The sequence below is a fragment of the Heterodontus francisci genome, chromosome 2 (genome assembly GCF_036365525.1).
Source record: "Heterodontus francisci isolate sHetFra1 chromosome 2, sHetFra1.hap1, whole genome shotgun sequence".
Classification (NCBI taxonomy): Eukaryota; Metazoa; Chordata; class Chondrichthyes; order Heterodontiformes; family Heterodontidae; genus Heterodontus; species Heterodontus francisci.
This window is the reverse complement of record NC_090372.1, coordinates 137,767,200-137,782,619: the sequence shown is the minus strand read 5'-3', so window position 1 is coordinate 137,782,619 and position 15,420 is coordinate 137,767,200.

The window sequence follows — 15,420 nt, the reverse complement described above, 5'->3', positions numbered from 1 at the left end:
ATCGTATTCGACCGGCCACCGAAGGATCGCATTCGACCGGCCACCGAATGATCGCCTTCGACCGTCCACCGCATGATCGCCTTCGACCGTCCACCGCATGATCGCCTTCGGCCGGCCATCAAATTATCGCATTCGACCGGCCACCGAATGATCGCATTCGACCGGCCACCGAATGATCGTATTCGACAGGCCACCGAATGATCGTATTCGACCGGCCACCGAATGATCGTATTCGACAGGCCACCGAATGATCGTATTCGACCGGCCACCGAATGATCGTATTCGACAGGCCACCGAATGATCGTATTCGACAGGCCACCGAATGATCGCATTCGACAGGCCACCGAATGATCGCCTTCGACCGGCCATCGAATGATCGCCTTCGACCGGCCATCGAATGATCGTATTCGACCGGCCACCGCATGATCGCCTTCGACCGGCCACCGAATGATCGTATTCGACAGGCCACCGAATGATCGCATTCGACCGGCCACCGAATGATTGCATTCGACAGGCGACCGAATGATTGCATTCGACCGGCCACTGAATGATCGTATGCGACCGGCCATCAAATGATCGCATTCGACCGGCCAGCGAATGATCGCATTCGACCAGCCACCGAATGATCGCCTTCGACCGGCCATCAAATGATCGCCTTCGACCGGCCATCGAATGATCGCATTCGACCGGCCACCGAATGATCGCATTCGACCGGCCACCGAATGATCGATTTCGACCGGCCACCGAATGATCGCATTCGACCGGCCACCGAATGATCGCATTCGACCGGCCACCGAATGATCGCATTCGACCGGCCACCGAATGATCGTATTCGACCGGCCATCAAATGATCGCCTTCGACCGGCCATCGAATGATCGTATTTGACAGGCCACCGAATGATCGTATTCGACCGGCCACCGAATGATCGCATTCGACCGGCCACCGAATGATCGTATTCGACCGGCCATCAAATGATCGCCTTCGACCGGCCACCGAATGATCGCATTCGACCGGCCACCGAATGATCGTATTCGACCGGCCATCGAATGATCGCATTCGACCGGCCACTGAATGATCGCATTCGACAGGCCACCGAATGATCGCATTCGACCGGCCACCGAATGATCGTATTCGACCGGCCATCAAATGATCGCCTTCGACCGGCCACCGAATGATCGCCTTTGACCGGCCACCGAATGATCGTATTCGACCGGCCATCGAATGATCGCCTTCGACCGGCCACCGAATGATCGCATTCGACCGGCCATCAAATGATCGTATTCGACCGGCCATCAAATGATCGTATTCGACAGGCCGCCGAATGATCGCATTCGACAGGCCACCGAATGATCGCCTTCGACCGGCCATCGAATGATCGCCTTCGACCGGCCATCGAATGATCGTATTCGACCGGCCACCGCATGATCGCCTTCGACCGGCCACCGAATGATCGTATTCGACAGGCCACCGAATGATCGCATTCGACCGGCCACCGAATGATTGCATTCGACAGGCGACCGAATGATCGCATTCGACCGGCCACTGAATGATCGTATGCGACCGGCCATCAAATGATCGCATTCGACCGGCCAGCGAATGATCGCATTCGACCAGCCACCGAATGATCGCCTTCGACCGGCCATCAAATGATCGCCTTCGACCGGCCATCGAATGATCGCATTCGACCGGCCACCGAATGATCGCATTCGACCGGCCACCGAATGATCGCATTCGACCGGCCACCGAATGATCGCATTCGACCGGCCACCGAATGATCGCATTCGACCGGCCACCGAATGATCGTATTCGACCGGCCATCAAATGATCGCCTTCGACCGGCCATCGAATGATCGTATTTGACAGGCCACCGAATGATCGTATTCGACCGGCCACCGAATGATCGCATTCGACCGGCCACCGAATGATCGTATTCGACCAGCCATCAAATGATCGCCTTCGACCGGCCACCGAATGATCGCATTCGACCGGCCACCGAATGATCGTATTCGACCGGCCATCAAATGATCGCCTTCGACCGGCCACCGAATGATCGCATTCGACCGGCCACCGAATGATCGTATTCGACCGGCCATCGAATGATCGCATTCGACCGGCCACTGAATGATCGCATTCGACAGGCCACCGAATGATCGCATTCGACCGGCCACCGAATGATCGTCTTCGACCGGCCATCAAATGATCGCCTTCGACCGGCCACCGAATGATCGCCTTTGACCGGCCACCGAATGATCGTATTCGACCGGCCATCGAATGATCGCCTTCGACCGGCCACCGAATGATCGCCTTCGACCGGCCACCGAATGATCGCATTCGACCGGCCATCAAATGATCGTTTTCGACCGGCCATCAAATGATCGTATTCGACAGGCCGCCGAATGATCGCATTCGACAGGCCACCGAATGATCGCCTTCGACCGGCCACCACATGATCGTATTCGACCGGCAATCTAATGATCGCATTCGACAGGCCACCGAATGATCGTATTCGACCGGCCATCTAATGATCGTATTCGACAGGCCACCGAATGATCGTATTCGACCGGCCATCTAATGATCGCATTCGACAGGCCACCGAATGATCGTATTCGACAGGCCACCGAATGATCGTATTCGACCGGCCATCTAATGATCGCATTCGACAGGCCACCGAATGATCGTATTCGACAGGCCACCGAATGATCGTATTCGACAGGCCACCGAATGATCGCATTCGACCGGCCACCGAATGATCGCATTCGACCGGCCACCGAATGATCGTATTCGACCAGCCACCGAATGATCGCATTCGACCGGCCACCGAATGATCGCATTCGACCGGCCACCGAATGATCGTATTCGACCAGCCACCGAATGATCGTATTCGACCAGCCACCGAATGATCGTATTCGACCAGCCACCGAATGATCGTATTCGACCGGCCACCGAATGATCGCATTCGACCGGCCACCGAATGATCGCCTTCGACCGGCCACCGAATGATCGTATTCGACCGGCCATCAAATGATCGTATTCGACCGGCCATCGAATGATCGCCTTCGACCGGCCACCGAATGATCGTATTCGACCGGCCATCAAATGATCGCCTTCGACCGGCCACCGAATGATCGTATTCGACAGGCCATCGAATGATCGCCTTCGACCGGCCATCAAATGATCGCCTTCGACCGGCCACCGAATGATCGTATTCGACAGGCCACCGAATGATCGTATTCGACCGGCCACCGAATGATCGCATTCGACCGGCCATCGAATGATCGCCTTCGACCGGCCATCAAATTATCGTATTCGACCGGCCATCAAATGATCGTATTCGACCGGCCATCAAATGATCGTATTCGACAGGCCACCGAATGATCGCATTCGACCGGCCATCAAATGATCGTATTCGACAGGCCACCGAATGATCGCATTCGACCGGCCACCGAATGATCGTATTCGACCGGCCACCGAATGATCGCATTCGACAGGCCACCGAATGATCGTATTTGACCGGCCACCGAATGATCGCATTCGACAGGCCACCGAATGATCGTATTTGACCAGCCACCGAATGATCGCCTTCGACCGGCCATCGAATGATCGCCTTCGACCGGCCATCGAATGATCGTATTCGACCGGCCACCGCATGATCGCCTTTGACCGGCCACCGAATGATCGTATTCGACAGGCCACCGAATGATCGCATTCGACCGGCCACCGAATGATTGCATTCGACAGGCGACCGAATGATCGCATTCGACCGGCCACTGAATGATCGTATGCGACCGGCCATCAAATGATCGCATTCGACCGGCCACCGAATGATCGCATTCGACCGGCCACCGAATGATCGTATTCGACCGGCCACCGAAGGATCGCATTCGACCGGCCACCGAATGATCGCCTTCGACCGTCCACCGCATGATCGCCTTCGACCGTCCACCGCATGATCGCCTTCGGCCGGCCATCAAATTATCGCATTCGACCGGCCACCGAATGATCGCATTCGACCGGCCACCGAATGATCGTATTCGACAGGCCACCGAATGATCGTATTCGACCGGCCACCGAATGATCGTATTCGACAGGCCACCGAATGATCGTATTCGACCGGCCACCGAATGATCGTATTCGACAGGCCACCGAATGATCGTATTCGACAGGCCACCGAATGATCGCATTCGACAGGCCACCGAATGATCGCCTTCGACCGGCCATCGAATGATCGCCTTCGACCGGCCATCGAATGATCGTATTCGACCGGCCACCGCATGATCGCCTTCGACCGGCCACCGAATGATCGTATTCGACAGGCCACCGAATGATCGCATTCGACCGGCCACCGAATGATTGCATTCGACAGGCGACCGAATGATCGCATTCGACCGGCCACTGAATGATCGTATGCGACCGGCCATCAAATGATCGCATTCGACCGGCCAGCGAATGATCGCATTCGACCAGCCACCGAATGATCGCCTTCGACCGGCCATCAAATGATCGCCTTCGACCGGCCATCGAATGATCGCATTCGACCGGCCACCGAATGATCGCATTCGACCGGCCACCGAATGATCGATTTCGACCGGCCACCGAATGATCGCATTCGACCGGCCACCGAATGATCGCATTCGACCGGCCACCGAATGATCGCATTCGACCGGCCACCGAATGATCGTATTCGACCGGCCATCAAATGATCGCCTTCGACCGGCCATCGAATGATCGTATTTGACAGGCCACCGAATGATCGTATTCGACCGGCCACCGAATGATCGCATTCGACCGGCCACCGAATGATCGTATTCGACCGGCCATCAAATGATCGCCTTCGACCGGCCACCGAATGATCGCATTCGACCGGCCACCGAATGATCGTATTCGACCGGCCATCGAATGATCGCATTCGACCGGCCACTGAATGATCGCATTCGACAGGCCACCGAATGATCGCATTCGACCGGCCACCGAATGATCGTATTCGACCGGCCATCAAATGATCGCCTTCGACCGGCCACCGAATGATCGCCTTTGACCGGCCACCGAATGATCGTATTCGACCGGCCATCGAATGATCGCCTTCGACCGGCCACCGAATGATCGCATTCGACCGGCCATCAAATGATCGTATTCGACCGGCCATCAAATGATCGTATTCGACAGGCCGCCGAATGATCGCATTCGACAGGCCACCGAATGATCGCCTTCGACCGGCCATCGAATGATCGCCTTCGACCGGCCATCGAATGATCGTATTCGACCGGCCACCGCATGATCGCCTTCGACAGGCCACCGAATGATCGTATTCGACAGGCCACCGAATGATCGCATTCGACCGGCCACCGAATGATTGCATTCGACAGGCGACCGAATGATCGCATTCGACCGGCCAATGAATGATCGTATGCGACCGGCCATCAAATGATCGCATTCGACCGGCCAGCGAATGATCGCATTCGACCAGCCACCGAATGATCGCCTTCGACCGGCCATCAAATGATCGCCTTCGACCGGCCATCGAATGATCGCATTCGACCGGCCACCGAATGATCGCATTCGACCGGCCACCGAATGATCGCATTCGACCGGCCACCGAATGATCGCATTCGACCGGCCACCGAATGATCGCATTCGACCGGCCACCGAATGATCGTATTCGACCGGCCATCAAATGATCGCCTTCGACCGGCCATCGAATGATCGTATTTGACAGGCCACCGAATGATCGTATTCGACCGGCCACCGAATGATCGCATTCGACCGGCCACCGAATGATCGTATTCGACCGGCCATCAAATGATCGCCTTCGACCGGCCACCGAATGATCGCATTCGACCGGCCACCGAATGATCGTATTCGACCGGCCATCAAATGATCGCCTTCGACCGGCCACCGAATGATCGCATTCGACCGGCCACCGAATGATCGTATTCGACCGGCCATCGAATGATCGCATTCGACCGGCCACTGAATGATCGCATTCGACAGGCCACCGAATGATCGCATTCGACCGGCCACCGAATGATCGTCTTCGACCGGCCATCAAATGATCGCCTTCGACCGGCCACCGAATGATCGCCTTTGACCGGCCACCGAATGAACGTATTCGACCGGCCATCGAATGATCGCCTTCGACCGGCCACCGAATGATCGCCTTCGACCGGCCACCGAATGATCGCATTCGACCGGCCATCAAATGATCGTTTTCGACCGGCCATCAAATGATCGTATTCGACAGGCCGCCGAATGATCGCATTCGACAGGCCACCGAATGATCGCCTTCGACCGGCCACCACATGATCGTATTCGACCGGCCATCTAATGATCGTATTCGACAGGCCACCGAATGATCGTATTCGACCGGCCATCTAATGATCGCATTCGACAGGCCACCGAATGATCGTATTCGACCGGCCATCTAATGATCGTATTCGACAGGCCACCGAATGATCGTATTCGACCGGCCATCTAATGATCGCATTCGACAGGCCACCGAATGATCGTATTCGACAGGCCACCGAATGATCGTATTCGACCGGCCATCTAATGATCGCATTCGACAGGCCACCGAATGATCGTATTCGACAGGCCACCGAATGATCGTATTCGACAGGCCACCGAATGATCGCATTCGACCGGCCACCGAATGATCGCATTCGACCGGCCACCGAATGATCGTATTCGACCAGCCACCGAATGATCGTATTCGACAGGCCACCGAATGATCGCATTCGACCGGCCACCGAATGATCGTATTCGACAGGCCACCGAATGATCGTATTCGACAGGCCACCGAATGATCGCCTTCGACCGGCCACCGAATGATCGTATTCGACCGGCCATCAAATGATCGTATTCGACCGGCCATCGAATGATCGCCTTCGACCGGCCACCGAATGATCGTATTCGACCGGCCATCAAATGATCGCCTTCGACCGGCCACCGAATGATCGTATTCGACAGGCCATCGAATGATCGCCTTCGACCGGCCATCAAATGATCGCCTTCGACCGGCCACCGAATGATCGTATTCGACAGGCCACCGAATGATCGTATTCGACCGGCCACCGAATGATCGCATTCGACCGGCCATCGAATGATCGCCTTCGACCGGCCATCAAATTATCGTATTCGACCGGCCATCAAATGATCGTATTCGACCGGCCATCAAATGATCGTATTCGACAGGCCACCGAATGATCGCATTCGACCGGCCATCAAATGATCGTATTCGACAGGCCACCGAATGATCGCATTCGACCGGCCACCGAATGATCGTATTCGACCGGCCACCGAATGATCGCATTCGACAGGCCACCGAATGATCGTATTTGACCGGCCACCGAATGATCGCATTCGACAGGCCACCGAATGATCGTATTTGACCAGCCACCGAATGATCGTATTCGACCGGCCACCGAATGATCGTATTCGACCGGCCACCGAATGATCGCATTCGACAGGCCACCGAATGATCGTATTCGACCGGCCACCGAATGATCGCATTCGACAGGCCACCGAATGATCGTATTTGACCAGCCACCGAATGATCGTATTCGACCGGCCACCGTATGATCGCATTCGACCGGCCACCGAATGATCGTATTCGACCGGCCACCGAATGATCGTATTCGACCGGCCATCAAATGATCGCCTTCGACCGGCCACCGAATGATCGCCTTCGACCGGCCACCGAATGATCGCCTTCGACCGGCCATCAAATGATCGCCTTCGACCGGCCACCGAATGATTGCCTTCGACCGGCCATCAAATGATCGCCTTCGACCGGCCACCGAATGATCGCCTTCGACCGGCCATCAAATTATCGTATTCGACCGGCCATCAAATGATCGGATTCGACCGGCCATCAAATGATCGCCTTCGACCGGCCACCGAATGATCGTATTCGACAGGCCACCGAATGATGGTATTCGACCGGCCATCAAATGATCGTATTCGACAGGCCACCGAATGATCGTATTCGACCGGCCATCAAATGATCGTATTCGACAGGCCACCGAATGATCGTATTCGACAGGCCACCGAATGATCGTATTCGACCGGCCACCGAATGATCGTATTCGACCGGCCATCGAATGATCGTATTCGACCGGCCACCGAATGATCGTATTTGACAGGCCATCAAATGATCGTATTCGACAGGCCACCGAATGATCGTATTCGACAGGCCATCAAATGATCGTATTCGACCGGCCACCGAATGATCGCATTCGACCGGCCACCGAATGATCGTATTCGACCGGCCACCGAGGGATCGCATTCGACCGGCCACCGAATGATCGCCTTCGACCGTCCACCGCATGATCGCCTTCGACCGTCCACCGCATGATCGCCTTCGGCCGGCCATCAAATTATCGCATTCGACCGGCCACCGAATGATCGCATTCGACCGGCCACCGAATGATCGTATTCGACAGGCCACCGAATGATCGTATTCGACCGGCCACCGAATGATCGTATTCGACAGGCCACCGAATGATCGTATTCGACAGGCCACCGAATGATCGCATTCGACAGGCCACCGAATGATCGCCTTCGACCGGCCATCGAATGATCGCCTTCGACCGGCCATCGAATGATCGTATTCGACCGGCCACCGCATGATCGCCTTCGACCGGCCACCGAATGATCGTATTCGACAGGCCACCGAATGATCGCATTCGACCGGCCACCGAATGATTGCATTCGACAGGCGACCGAATGATCGCATTCGACCGGCCACCGAATGATCGTATGCGACCGGCCATCAAATGATCGCATTCGACCGGCCACCGAATGATCGCATTCGACCGGCCACCGAATGATCATATTCGACCGGCCACCGAAGGATCGCATTCGACCGGCCACCGAATGATCGCCTTCGACCGTCCACCGCATGATCGCCTTCGACCGTCCACCGCATGATCGCCTTCGGCCGGCCATCAAATTATCGCATTCGACCGGCCACCGAATGATCGCATTCGACCGGCCACCGAATGATCGTATTCGACAGGCCACCGAATGATCGTATTCGACCGGCCACCGAATGATCGCCTTCGACCGGCCATCGAATGATCGTATTCGACCGGCCACCGCATGATCGCCTTCGACCGGCCACCGAATGATCGTATTCGACAGGCCACCGAATGATCGCATTCGACCGGCCACCGAATGATTGCATTCGACAGGCGACCGAATGATCGCATTCGACCGGCCACTGAATGATCGTATGCGACCGGCCATCAAATGATCGCATTCGACCGGCCAGCGAATGATCGCATTCGACCGGCCACCGAATGATCGCCTTCGACCGGCCATCAAATGATCGCCTTCGACCGGCCATCGAATGATCGCATTCGACCGGCCACCGAATGATCGCATTCGACCGGCCACCGAATGATCGATTTCGACCGGCCACCGAATGATCGCATTCGACCGGCCACCGAATGATCGCATTCGACCGGCCACCGAATGATCGCATTCGACCGGCCACCGAATGATCGTATTCGACCGGCCATCAAATGATCGCCTTCGACCGGCCATCGAATGATCGTATTTGACAGGCCACCGAATGATCGTATTCGACCGGCCACCGAATGATCGCATTCGACCGGCCACCGAATGATCGTATTCGACCGGCCATCAAATGATCGCCTTCGACCGGCCACCGAATGATCGCATTCGACCGGCCACCGAATGATCGTATTCGACCGGCCACTGAATGATCGCATTCGACAGGCCACCGAATGATCGCATTCGACCGGCCACCGAATGATCGTATTCGACCGGCCATCAAATGATCGCCTTCGACCGGCCACCGAATGATCGCCTTTGACCGGCCACCGAATGATCGTATTCGACCGGCCATCGAATGATCGCCTTCGACCGGCCACCGAATGATCGCATTCGACCGGCCATCAAATGATCGTATTCGACCGGCCATCAAATGATCGTATTCGACAGGCCGCCGAATGATCGCATTCGACAGGCCACCGAATGATCGCCTTCGACCGGCCATCGAATGATCGCCTTCGACCGGCCATCGAATGATCGTATTCGACCGGCCACCGCATGATCGCCTTCGACCGGCCACCGAATGATCGTATTCGACAGGCCACCGAATGATCGCATTCGACCGGCCACCGAATGATTGCATTCGACAGGCGACCGAATGATCGCATTCGACCGGCCACTGAATGATCGTATGCGACCGGCCATCAAATGATCGCATTCGACCGGCCAGCGAATGATCGCATTCGACCAGCCACCGAATGATCGCCTTCGACCGGCCATCAAATGATCGCCTTCGACCGGCCATCGAATGATCGCATTCGACCGGCCACCGAATGATCGCATTCGACCGGCCACCGAATGATCGCATTCGACCGGCCACCGAATGATCGCATTCGACCGGCCACCGAATGATCGCATTCGACCGGCCACCGAATGATCGCATTCGACCGGCCACCGAATGATCGTATTCGACCGGCCATCAAATGATCGCCTTCGACCGGCCATCGAATGATCGTATTTGACAGGCCACCGAATGATCGTATTCGACCGGCCACCGAATGATCGCATTCGACCGGCCACCGAACGATCGTATTCGACCGGCCATCAAATGATCGCCTTCGACCGGCCACCGAATGATCGCATTCGACCGGCCACCGAATGATCGTATTCGACCGGCCATCGAATGATCGCATTCGACCGGCCACCGAATGATCGCATTCGACAGGCCACCGAATGATCGTATTCGACCGGCCATCGAATGATCGCCTTCGACCGGCCACCGAATGATCGCCTTTGACCGGCCACCGAATGATCGTATTCGACCGGCCATCGAATGATCGCCTTCGACCGGCCACCGAATGATCGCCTTCGACCGGCCACCGAATGATCGCATTAGACCGGCCATCAAATGATCGTATTCGACCGGCCATCAAATGATCGTATTCGACAGGCCACCGAAGGATCGCATTCGACAGGCCACCGAATGCTCGCCTTCGACCGGCCATCATATGATCGTATTCGACAGGCCACCGAATGATCGCATTCGACCGGCCACCGAATGATCGCATTCGACAGGCCACTGAATGATCGCATTCGACAGGCCACCGAATGATCGTATTTGACCAGCCACCGAATGATCGTATTCGACCGGCCATCGTATGATCGCATTCGACCGGCCACCGAATGATCGCATTCGACCGGCCATCGAATGATCGCATTCGACCGGCCACCGAATGATCGCATTCGACCGGCCATCGAATGATCGCATTCGACCGGCCACCGAATGATCGTATTCGACCGGCCACCGAATGATCGTATTCGACCGGCCATCATATGATCGTATTCGACAGGCCACCGAATGATCGTATTCGACAGGCCATCGAATGATCGCCTTCGACCGGCCATCAAATGATCGCCTTCGACCGGCCACCGAATGATCGTATTCGACCGGCCACCGAATGATCGTATTCGACAGGCCGCCGAATGATCGCATTCGACCGGCCATCGAATGATCGTATTCAACCAGCCGCCGCATGATCGCCTTCGAAAGGCCACCACATGATCGTATTCGACAGGCCACCGAATTATCGTTTTCGAGAGGCCACCGAATTATTGTATTCGACAGGCCACAGAATGATCGTATTCGACAGGCCACCGAATGATCGCATTCGACAGGCCACCGAATGATCGCATTCGACAGGCCACCGAATGATCGTATTCGACAGACCACCGAATGATCGTATTCGACCGGCCATCTAATGATCGCATTCGACAGGCCACCGAATGATCGTATTCGACAGGCCACCGAATGATCGTATTCGACAGGCCACCGAATGATCGCATTCGACCGGCCACCGAATGATCGCATTCGACCGGCCACCGAATGATCGCCTTCGACCGGCCACCGAATGATCGTATTCGACCGGCCATCAAATGATCGTATTCGACAGGCCACCGAATGATCGTATTCGACAGGCCACCGAATGATCGTATTCGACAGGCCACCGAATGATCGTATTCGACAGGCCACCGAATGATCGTATTCGACAGGCCACCGAATGATCGTATTCGACAGGCCACCGAATGATCGTATTCGACCGGCCATCTAATGATCGCATTCGACAGGCCACCGAATGATCGTATTCGACAGGCCACCGAATGATCGTATTCAACAGGCCACCGAATGATCGCATTCGACCGGCCACCGAATGATCGCATTCGACCGGCCACCGAATGATCGCCTTCGACCGGCCACCGAATGATCGTATTCGACCGGCCATCAAATGATCGTATTCGACCGGCCATCGAATGATCGCCTTCGACCGGCCACCGAATGATCGTATTCGACCGGCCATCAAATGATCGCCTTCGACCGGCCACCGAATGATCGTATTCGACAGGCCATCGAATGATCGCCTTCGACCGGCCATCAAATGATCGCCTTCGACCGGCCACCGAATGATCGTATTCGACAGGCCACCGAATGATCGTATTCGACAGGCCACCGAATGATCGCATTCGACCGGCCATCGAATGATCGCCTTCGACCGGCCATCAAATTATCGTATTCGACCGGCCATCAAATGATCGTATTCGACCGGCCATCAAATGATCGTATTCGACCGGCCATCAAATGATCGTATTCGACAGGCCACCGAATGATCGCATTCGACCGGCCACCAAATGATCGTATTCGACCGGCCACCGAATGATCGCATTCGACAGGCCACCGAATGATCGTATTCGACAGGCCACCGAATGATCGTATTCGACCGGCCACCGAATGATCGTATTCGACCGGCCACCGAATGATCGCATTCGACAGGCCACCGAATGATCGTATTCGACCGGCCACCGAATGATCGCATTCGACAGGCCACCGAATGATCGTATTTGACCAGCCACCGAATGATCGTATTCGACCGGCCACCGAATGATCGTATTCGACCGGCCACCGAATGATCGTATTCGACCGGCCATCAAATGATCGCCTTCGACCGGCCACCGAATGATCGCCTTCGACCGGCCACCGAATGATCGCCTTCGACCGGCCATCAAATGATCGCCTTCGACCGGCCACCGAATGATTGCCTTCGACCGGCCATCAAATGATCGCCTTCGACCGGCCACCGAATGATTGCCTTCGACCGGCCATCAAATTATCGTATTCGACCGGCCATCAAATGATCGGATTCGACCGGCCATCAAATGATCGCCTTCGACCGGCCACCGAATGATTGCCTTCGACCGGCCACCGAATGATCGTATTCGACAGGCCACCGAATGATGCTATTCGACCGGCCATCAAATGATCGTATTCGACAGGCCACCGAATGATCGTATTCGACCGGCCATCAAATGATCGTATTCGACAGGCCACCGAATGATCGTATTCGACAGGCCACCGAATGATCGTATTCGACCGGCCACCGAATGATCGTATTCGACCGGCCATCGAATGATCGTATTCGACCGGCCACCGAATGATCGTATTTGACAGGCCATCAAATGATCGTATTCGACAGGCCACCGAATGATCGTATTCGACAGGCCATCAAATGATCGTATTCGACCGGCCACCGAATGATCGCATTCGACCGGCCACCGAATGATGGTATTCGACCGGCCACCGAAGGATCGCATTCGACCGGCCACCGAATGATCGCCTTCGACCGTCCACCGCATGATCGCCTTCGACCGTCCACCGCATGATCGCCTTCGGCCGGCCATCAAATTATCGCATTCGACCGGCCACCGAATGATCGCATTCGACCGGCCACCGAATGATCGTATTCGACAGGCCACCGAATGATCGTATTCGACCGGCCACCGAATGATCGTATTCGACAGGCCACCGAATGATCGTATTCGACCGGCCACCGAATGATCGTATTCGACAGGCCACCGAATGATCGTATTCGACAGGCCACCGAATGATCGCATTCGACAGGCCACCGAATGATCGCCTTCGACCGGCCATCGAATGATCGCCTTCGACCGGCCATCGAATGATCGTATTCGACCGGCCACCGCATGATCGCCTTCGACCGGCCACCGAATGATCGTATTCGACAGGCCACCGAATGATCGCATTCGACCGGCCACCGAATGATCGCATTCGACCGGCCACTGAATGATCGTATGCGACCGGCCATCAAATGATCGCATTCGACCGGCCAGCGAATGATCGCATTCGACCAGCCACCGAATGATCGCCTTCGACCGGCCATCAAATGATCGCCTTCGACCGGCCATCGAATGATCGCATTCGACCGGCCACCGAATGATCGCATTCGACCGGCCACCGAATGATCGATTTCGACCGGCCACCGAATGATCGCATTCGACCGGCCACCGAATGATCGCATTCGACCGGCCACCGAATGATCGCATTCGACCGGCCACCGAATGATCGCATTCGACCGGCCACCGAATGATCGTATTCGACCGGCCATCAAATGATCGCCTTCGACCGGCCATCGAATGATCGTATTTGACAGGCCACCGAATGATCGTATTCGACCGGCCACCGAATGATCGCATTCGACCGGCCACCGAATGATCGTATTCGACCGGCCATCAAATGATCGCCTTCGACCGGCCACCGAATGATCGCATTCGACCGGCCACCGAATGATCGTATTCGACCGGCCATCGAATGATCGCATTCGACCGGCCACTGAATGATCGCATTCGACAGGCCACCGAATGATCGCATTCGACCGGCCACCGAATGATCGTATTCGACCGGCCATCAAATGATCGCCTTCGACCGGCCACCGAATGATCGCCTTTGACCGGCCACCGAATGATCGTATTCGACCGGCCATCGAATGATCGCCTTCGACCGGCCACCGAATGATCGCCTTCGACCGGCCACCGAATGATCGCATTCGACCGGCCATCAAATGATCGTATTCGACCGGCCATCAAATGATCGTATTCGACAGGCCGCCGAATGATCGCATTCGACAGGCCACCGAATGATCGCCTTCGACCGGCCATCGAATGATCGCCTTCGACCGGCCATCGAATGATCGTATTCGACCGGCCACCGCATGATCGCCTTCGACCGGCCACCGAATGATCGTATTCGACAGGCCACCGAATGATCGCATTCGACCGGCCACCGAATGATTGCATTCGACAGGCGACCGAATGATCGCATTCGACCGGCCACTGAATGATCGTATGCGACCGGCCATCAAATGATCGCATTCGACCGGCCAGCGAATGATCGCATTCGACCAGCCACCGAATGATCGCCTTCGACCGGCCATCAAATGATCGCCTTCGACCGGCCATCGAATGATCGCATTCGACCGGCCACCGAATGATCGCATTCGACCGGCCACCGAATGATCGATTTCGACCGGCCAACGAATGATCGCATTCGACCGGCCACC